Here is an 8239-nt window from a genome sequence, read left to right as displayed (position 1 = left end):
AGAGTTTTTCTAATACATATTAACACACTCTACAAAGCCATCGTGCTAAAAATAATGTAGAACTGGAATTGAAACAGGGGCTTTTGGTTGGCTCAGTCAGTAGAGTGTGCAACTCTCAATCTCAGGGTTGTGAGTTCAAGCCCCATGTTCGGTGTAGAGATTACTTAAAAATAAAATCTTAAAAAACCCAAACAAACAAATAGGTCAATGCAACAAAAGTAGATGTCATGAATTTGAAATATGATAAAGATGGAATCATAAGTCAGCGGAGAAATAATGAACTTTATATTTGATGATATTGAGAATAGTGGGTTATTTTAAGGATTAAAATAAAATACTTCTACATAACCCCTTAAAAAAGTGAACTCTGGATGCATTAAAAATCTAAATGCGGAAAGTGTAAGATGAAAGTGATAGAAGAAAGTATATGATCACATCTTGTGACCTCAGAATAGGAAAGGATTTCTTTTTTTTATTATTTTTTAAAATTTTTATTGAGAGCGAGCAAGCATGCATGCAAGCAGGTGGGGAGAGGGGCAGAGGGAGAGGGAGAGGGAGAATCTTAAGCAGGCTCCATGCCCAGCGCAGAGCCCAGTGTGGGGCTCCATCTCATGACTCTGAGATCATGACCTGAGCCGAAATCAAGAGTCAGCTGCTTAACTGACTGAGCCACCCAGGAGCCCCAGGAAAGGATTTCTTAAACAAGATCCCCAATGCACAAATTTCAATCTGGAGAAAATCAATGAATTGATCTACATCAACATAAAGGATGTCTACTCGGTAAAGGACACCATAGACATAGTTAGGTTCACAGATGAATGGTGGTGAGAAGATCTTTTCAGTGTTTAAAATTGATGAGGCAGCACCATCTTCTAGACGCTACCAGTACTCTAACAATCAACAAGAAAATGACAGGAACTACAATGAAAATGGACGAAGCATGTGAGCTAGTCATTAGTTCCATCAAATATTTCGGGTTTCCTCCTGGATACATGGTGGGATTACACTTTCCTGCCTCGTTAAAGTTAGGTGTGGCCATATGGCTTGATCAATCGGTGAAATTTCAGTGGAAGTGACAAGTGTCACTTCTAAGCAGAAGCTTAAGAATCATTGTGCTGTTTACCACAGTGTTCCCTTTGGCGTGGTGACAAGCAATGTTAGAGAGAGTAGCTACCGCTTTAGCCCGGGTCTCTGAGGGGCTATGATATGTGGAGACCCCTGTGGACTTGCAGCGACCTAGAAATACTCCTTTGTGGTTTCAAGCTATTAAGATTTCATGGTTGTCTGTCACCCAGCCTAATTGAATCTGTCCTAACTGATACAGGAAGGGAGTCCCTACATAACAGTATAATCTAAAATATATGGCAATGGCTTAGGAGCTGGTCACCAGGGAGCAAAGAAACTGTGAGCAGATGTTGGAGGGATAGCATTTTATGTGATGTAGTGGCAAAATACTGAATAAAAATGTCATCTGCAATAACTTGGGAGGCAGGTCTTATACCTAATAAACGTTTAACCCTAGAGGAAGGGAAGATAATAGTGAGCATTCGTTTCTGTTGACTGCATTTGAAATAAGCAGAAAGCAACTGGGCATATTTCCAAGAAGGACTGGAAGGGAATGAGAGGGAAGATCAGAAATTGGGGGTCTTGCACAGTTGGAAGTGATAACTGCTTCTCAACCCTCACAAGTAAAAGGAAAAATGAGGAAGGCTTGGAAGGACAACACTCATTAAAATCTCAGCCTTTTGACAAGGATCACGTCAAGTTTATGGCTGTTTCATCCACTGATGAAAACCTTTGCATGGATAAAGATGTTTCAGAGTGAGGGTTCAACTAAAGGTGAGGTATTAGTAATTCCTTTTAATTTGACAAAATGGCACTAAGAGACTAAATGTGCAGCTCTTCCACAACAGCCTGATAAACTCAATACCTTACCTGCAATTATGCAAAAAGGAAAGTGTGGGGAATAGGGTGAGCAAGAAATCTAGCAAATCCAAGAAATACATCTGGAATCTCTAAAATGGCGGTGGATGAGCCCTGTCAGATAGAACTTATTAGAATGAAATAAATAAATAAGAAGGCTACTAAGGTTTTAGAAAGTATTGCATGGCCAAAGAAATTGTGAGTGTAAAGTTTATGACCCTGTGAGCCTTAAAATGACTCTAGAGCCCCCAACCATCAATGGGCAGCAAATGTGCTGTTGTCTATGGCAGATAAGGCCAAAGAGGATGATGGAAAGCAAAGAATCTTCCAGAAGGTAGGTACAGCCAAGGGTTATGGAGAGCAAAGGGCAAGGTAGCTACTCCCAGAGCAGGAAATCAGGGCCAAAACAAGGAACTATACATTCCTGGGATAGAGAGTGTGGATGACAGGGTAGAATGTGAAAGAAACCAGAATATGTCACACCAAAATATGCCACTTTAGCATAAGGATTATTTTGAGCTGAAGGCAATTGAGAAAAAGCAAATACAAGAAACTCTCCCTGTCCTTCTCCTATTTGCCTAAAGGCAGGACATAAATTCTCAAAGGTGTCCCTCCTTCCCTCTCTACCAGAGAAAATGAAAGTTAATCACCAGAGGTAACTTTAGACCCTACCAGCTTGGAGTCACTAGAGGAATCTACATGCAAACTTTACTAACTAGCCTCTATCTACCATTAGTTTCCCACATATTTACTTTCCCACATCTGCCACCCTTGGAAGCCTAAAAATGTGTGGGGTTTTTTTTGTGTGTGTGTCCTGTCATTTCTCTAAAAATGTGTTGTTCTTTGTTGAAGATGCTGTATAAACCTGCATTCTAAGCCATCTCTTTGTGTTACTCTTCCCTGAGTTTCTCCCGTGTATATATGAAATATACATGTTAATAACCTTTTGTTTATTTTTCTCTTGTTAATCTGTCTTTTGTTACAGGGGTTCCTCAAAGGGTAGAAAGAAAAAAAAATTTTCTTCCTTCCAAATGTTTAGACAACTACTTTATGTAGGGATGGAGCGTAGTTTTTATGAGTGTAAAAAAACCAAATTGAATAGTTTTTTACCAGAAGAACAGACAATAGTTGTCATTAGTGATGTTCACTAAATGTTTTCCATTCTCCTCCTTCTGGATGCATAGTAGGATGGTAATTTACCATACCCTAAAAGTTAACTATGGCCATGGAACTAGCTATGGCAATGAAATGTGAGTGGAATAATGTGTATCATTTCTGGATGGAAGCTCCGGAGCCAATACATGATTCACCATGTGTTCTTTTCCTCTGGGGTAATAACTGGCAAAATATCTAAGATTATGGTTGCTCCATCATCCTGGGTCCCTGAGTGGCTGAGGACTAGAACCTCTCTGACAACCAGCAAGAACAAGAAATAAACATTTCTTCTTTTAAGCCAGTAAGAGTTTTTGTTGTTTGTTAGAGTGGCATAATCTAGTATCTCCGGGCTAATATAACAGGCCATTTGCAGAAGGGGAAATCCAAAGTGTTAATGTGTAAATAGGAAGAGATGCTCAGGAAATACACATTAAAACAGCAGTGAAATACTACTTTGTGTCCCCCGTGTGGGCAAAAATGAGAAAGTAGAGAAATAGCAAGTGTTGAAATACATGGGCAGATAGAAATCCCTGTCAAGTGTTTGTGGGGGTGGAGAGTTGGAGGTATCCAACACCAGAGAATAAATAAATAAATGTAGTGCAGGATTATAATGGAATACCAGCTGCATCCTAAAGCATTAGTTGGATATTTATAGAATATCAAGATATATATTTAAAACAACACTGAAAAAAGAAAACAAATCTTTTAGTACCATTTATATCAGTTAAAAATGCAAACATACATGATGCAAAAATACATTCATCCTATCAAGAAGGAGTTGAGATGGCGCATGATGATGAAATAAGTAGTAGTAATAGCAGTAATGTTGATGATGATGGAACAATGTTAACTGATTACTATAAATTGAGGATTAACTAATCTAATACACCAGAGGTCCACAAAAGCAAAGATCAATTAATGAAGATGGGTGGTGGCATTCAATTGACAGAGACAGCACAGCAGAGAAACTCCCATCCTAAACAAACGAAAGTAGCAGAAATCTGAAAACATAAGCTAGAGATGAGTTTTCTCAAAGGGCCTCAAGGAGTCAGCAAGGGCAAGGAGCATAAGTGTACCGTGGAGTAACTAATTAAAGGTCTGCCCTGAAAACAACTGAGCCCCTTTCTATATATAGAGCAGCTGGGGGCAGCGTTTGGCCCCAGGATAGAGCCATGATTACCACTCTCTAATCAAATTGGAGATCCTGCCTGAGGGGAACTCCTAGTCAGTTCTCGAGAGCAGAGAATCAAATTAGGCCCAAGAAAATTCTGTACATTCACAATATAAGCAGAGGAAAAGAAGAAAGAGAATAAGGGAATGCAGCCCACCCATGATTGAAATGAAACACTCACCTCTAGAATAAAGACTTCTCTTTGTTTTAACAACTGTGGGAGCTTACCTGACTGTTCTCAACCTAGAGCCTTCCATCAATCCTGCAATTAAGGAGTGATCCCAGTTGTGGAAATGGAGCTTCAGGTGTTAAGGTAATAAATATGAGCTATATGTCAGCCTAGTCTTGCATTCAAAAAATGTAAATGGACAATTAAGAATCACTAGACATTAGGAAAACGAACAGCAGGGAAGAGAGGAACCAAGATGAACAAATAGGACATTCGACCCTGGAGGAAACAAAGCTAATTCAGGAGACAGAGAACATAAAAAAAATTTTTTAAGTGAATAAGCATCCTTGTAGTTAATCAAAAGCAAACTTCATCTGTAAGAGTATGCTCCCATGAAAAGGTAGCAATAGAAGAACAAAAGAAATATTGACATTTGTAAAGCTAATTGCCAAATAAGATTTAAAATTAAGTATTAGGAGGTCACTAATGTAATTGGGCATGACTGAAGACCAATTCAAGGTATGAATGATAAAGTCAAGGGCATCTCTCAGGACAAAGACCATAAAAATAGAGATGCAGAATATTAGAGAAAAAAATAAGATGTGGAAGGTAGATCTAGCACAATGTTGTCTAATAGAACTTTTTGTGATGATAAAAATGTCCATTCTATGCTGTCCAGTACGTAGCCACTAGCCACATGTGACTACTGACAAGCTGAAATGCCACCAAAGAATTGAATTTTAAATTTTATTTAATTTTAATCAACTAAAGCTTAAATTTCAATAGTCACATGTGACTAATGGCTGCCATGTGGAACAGCACAAATAGAGAAGATCCACTGTATGCTTCTTAGGAATTCAGGAGAGATAGAATAATAAATCAGATCAATAAACATGGAAAAACTCTTACAACTGAACAAAAAACAAAAAACCCACTTCACAAATGGGCAAAAGACTTGAATAGAACTTTCTGCAAAGAAGATAAACAAACGGCCATTAAGCGCAGGAAAAGATACTCAAAATCACTGCCCATTAGGGGAATGCAAATCAAAACACAATGAGATACTACTTCACACCCATTAGGATGGCTACAATTAAAAACAAACAAACACAGAAACCCAGAAAATAACTAGTGTTGGTGAGGGTGTGGAGAAATTGGAACCCTTGTGCGTTGCTGATAGGAATGCAAAATGGTACACCTGCTGTAGAAAACGGTCTGTCAGTTTCTCAAAAAGTTAAACATAAAATTACCATATGGTTCAGGAATTCTACTTCTAGGTACATACCCCCAAAAATTGAAAGCAAGGATGGAAATAGATACTTGTACACTAATCCTCGTAGTAGCATTATTGACAAGAGCCAAAAGGGAGAAATAACCCAAATGCCCATCAACAGAGGAACGGATAAACAAAATGTGATATATACATACAATGGAGTATTATTCAGCTTTAAAAAAGAATGAAATTCTGATACAACATGTACGAACCTTGAAAACATTATGCTAAATGAAATAAGCCAGACACAAAAGGACAAATATTGTATGCTTCCACTTACATGGAGTACCCAGAAGAGGCAAATTCATAGAGGCAGAAAGTAATTTAGAGGTTACCAGGGGCTTGGGGATAGGAAAGAATGAAAAGTTAATATTTAATGGGCACTGAAAATTAATAACGGGAAACCTCACTAAAATGGAATTAGGAGGCTGGCGGGGGCGGGGGTGGCTCTCATGCTCTACCATTCATCATCAATTGCAAATCTAAGAGGAAGAGATGGACCTTGCCTCTCCATACTACTTTACTATTGTGGTAGGAGGAAAAAAGTCTACCTCCTCCCCTCAGCAACAGCCCAGCCAATGAAAAGACACTATGGTTCCCAATCCTAGTTTACTTCAGTGGACTTTTTGTTTATGACACCTTTCCCGACTTCTCACTTTCCTCTATAAAAGAGTGTTCCTCTCCTCTGTTCTCTGGACTTGCCTATGGTTTTTGCTGTTGCTTGCTTGTCCCAGATTGCAATTCTCTGCTATTCCTGAATAAACCCATTTTTGCTGGTAAAAACGAACTGGCAGTTTTATTTTTAAGGTTAACAGTACACAGTTTATGTTCAGGATGATGAGAAATTCCAGAAATAGATGGTGGTGATGGTTGCACAACATTGCGAATGTTCTTAAATGCCACTGAAATTGCAAACTTAAAAATGGTTAAAATGGCAAATTTTACATTATGTATATTTTACCACAATAGAAATGCTTTAATAGAAAAACCACAAAGAATAATAAGAAAGGGGTTAACATTAAAGATAAAGAAGGTTGGAGGGCACAGATGGAGGAGGAGCTCAGAGCTCTTGGGCCCTGCAGAGCCAGGCACAGGTGGCCCTGGGGAAGCATCACTTCTGTGATGACTGCAGCCACCCTCTCCAGGACAACCTCCACAACCGCAAGAAGCTCCTGAATGGGCTGTGGCACCTCAAGGCCAACAAGGTCTGGTACAACGTGTTCCAAGATGCAGCTGCCATCTTGCTTGATGCGCAGGACAAGTGGGCCCTGCAGGAAGTTTCTACTGACAAGCCAGTGTGCCTTTGGCTCCAACTGCAGATTTTCCCACATGTCAGACCTGCAGGAGCTGAGTATCCAGGTGGAGGAGGAGAGGCCGGCCAAGGAGTGGCCACCAGATGTCACCAAGCTCCCTAAGGGCCATCTGGAAGACTGGTTGGAAAAGAGAGCCAAGTGGCTGAGCTCAGCCCCAAGCAACAGGGCTAAATCCGGGAGAACCACCATCTTCTGGTATCCCATAGGCTGACCACAAGTCCAAAGGCTGCCTCCATCCCAGCGGGCACCACCCCCTGCAGCCCAGCATCCAGTGGGGCTGAGCCCTTCCTCCCCACCTGACCCCCATCTGGTCAGCTTTTGAGTCAGTCACAATAAAGATAAGGGCTCATACTGGGGACGCCAAGTCCCCCTCCTGCTGCACCCCATGGAGCCTCTGAAAACCATCAGATTGGCCTGGCCTGACTGAAGCCCCAGAGTCTCCCTACCACGTGCAGCCCTGGTCCAAGCTCTGCTTCGGGAAGCTCCACCCTCCCTGCCTCATGGAACATCTTGAAAAGATGGATGAGAAAACTTTCTTCTGGATGTTTATAAAGAAAGCCTATGGGGGCGCCTGGGTGGCTCAGTTGGTTGAGCGACTGCCTTCGGCTCGGGTCATGATCCTGGAGTCCCGGGATCGAGTCCCACATCGGGCTCCCTGCTCAGCAGGGAGTCTGCTTCTCCCTCTGACCCTCTTCCCTCTCATGCTCTCTCTCATTCTCTCTAAAAAATAAATAAATAAATAAAAAATAAAGAAAGCCTACGGAGGTGCGTGGGTGGCTCAGTCCATTAAGTGTAGGACTCTTGGTTTCATCTCAGATCATGATCTTGGCTCATGAGATCAGGCCCCATGTCGGGCTCTGTGCCAGGTATGGAGCCTGCTTAGGATTCTCTCTCTCCCTCTCTCTCTGCCCCTTCCCCACTCAAGCTCCCTCACTCTCTCTCTCTCTAAAAAAAAAAGATTAAAAAGGTGATTATAAGGCTAATAAGAAATTAGTAAATATAATTTCTCATGAATAGAATTATTTTTTGAAGATTTTATTTTTTAAATGAGAGGGGGAGAGAGAGAGCACAAGCAGAGGAAGGGGCAGAGGGAGAGGGAGAAGCACACTCCCTTGCTGAGCAGGGAGCCCGATGTGGGGCTCGATCCTAGGAACCTGGGATCATGACCTGAACTGAAGGCAGACACCTGACTTGACTGAGCTACCCAAGAACCCCCTTTCATGAATAAATTTAAA

The 8239-nt window shown here is 41.1% G+C and overlaps 1 pseudogene; it reads left to right on the top strand.

Annotated features, from left to right (window-relative positions):
• Positions 1-814: 814 nt before the first annotated feature.
• On the top strand, positions 815-7521 carry LOC118003585 (annotated as a pseudogene).
• Positions 7522-8239: the final 718 nt, after the last annotated feature.

Source organism: Mirounga leonina, unplaced genomic scaffold (genome assembly GCF_011800145.1).
Source record: "Mirounga leonina isolate KUSES-001 unplaced genomic scaffold, KU_Mleo_1.0 Mir_91, whole genome shotgun sequence".
Lineage (NCBI taxonomy): Eukaryota > Metazoa > Chordata > Mammalia > Carnivora > Phocidae > Mirounga > Mirounga leonina.
This window is presented reverse-complemented; position numbering and strand designations above follow the sequence as displayed.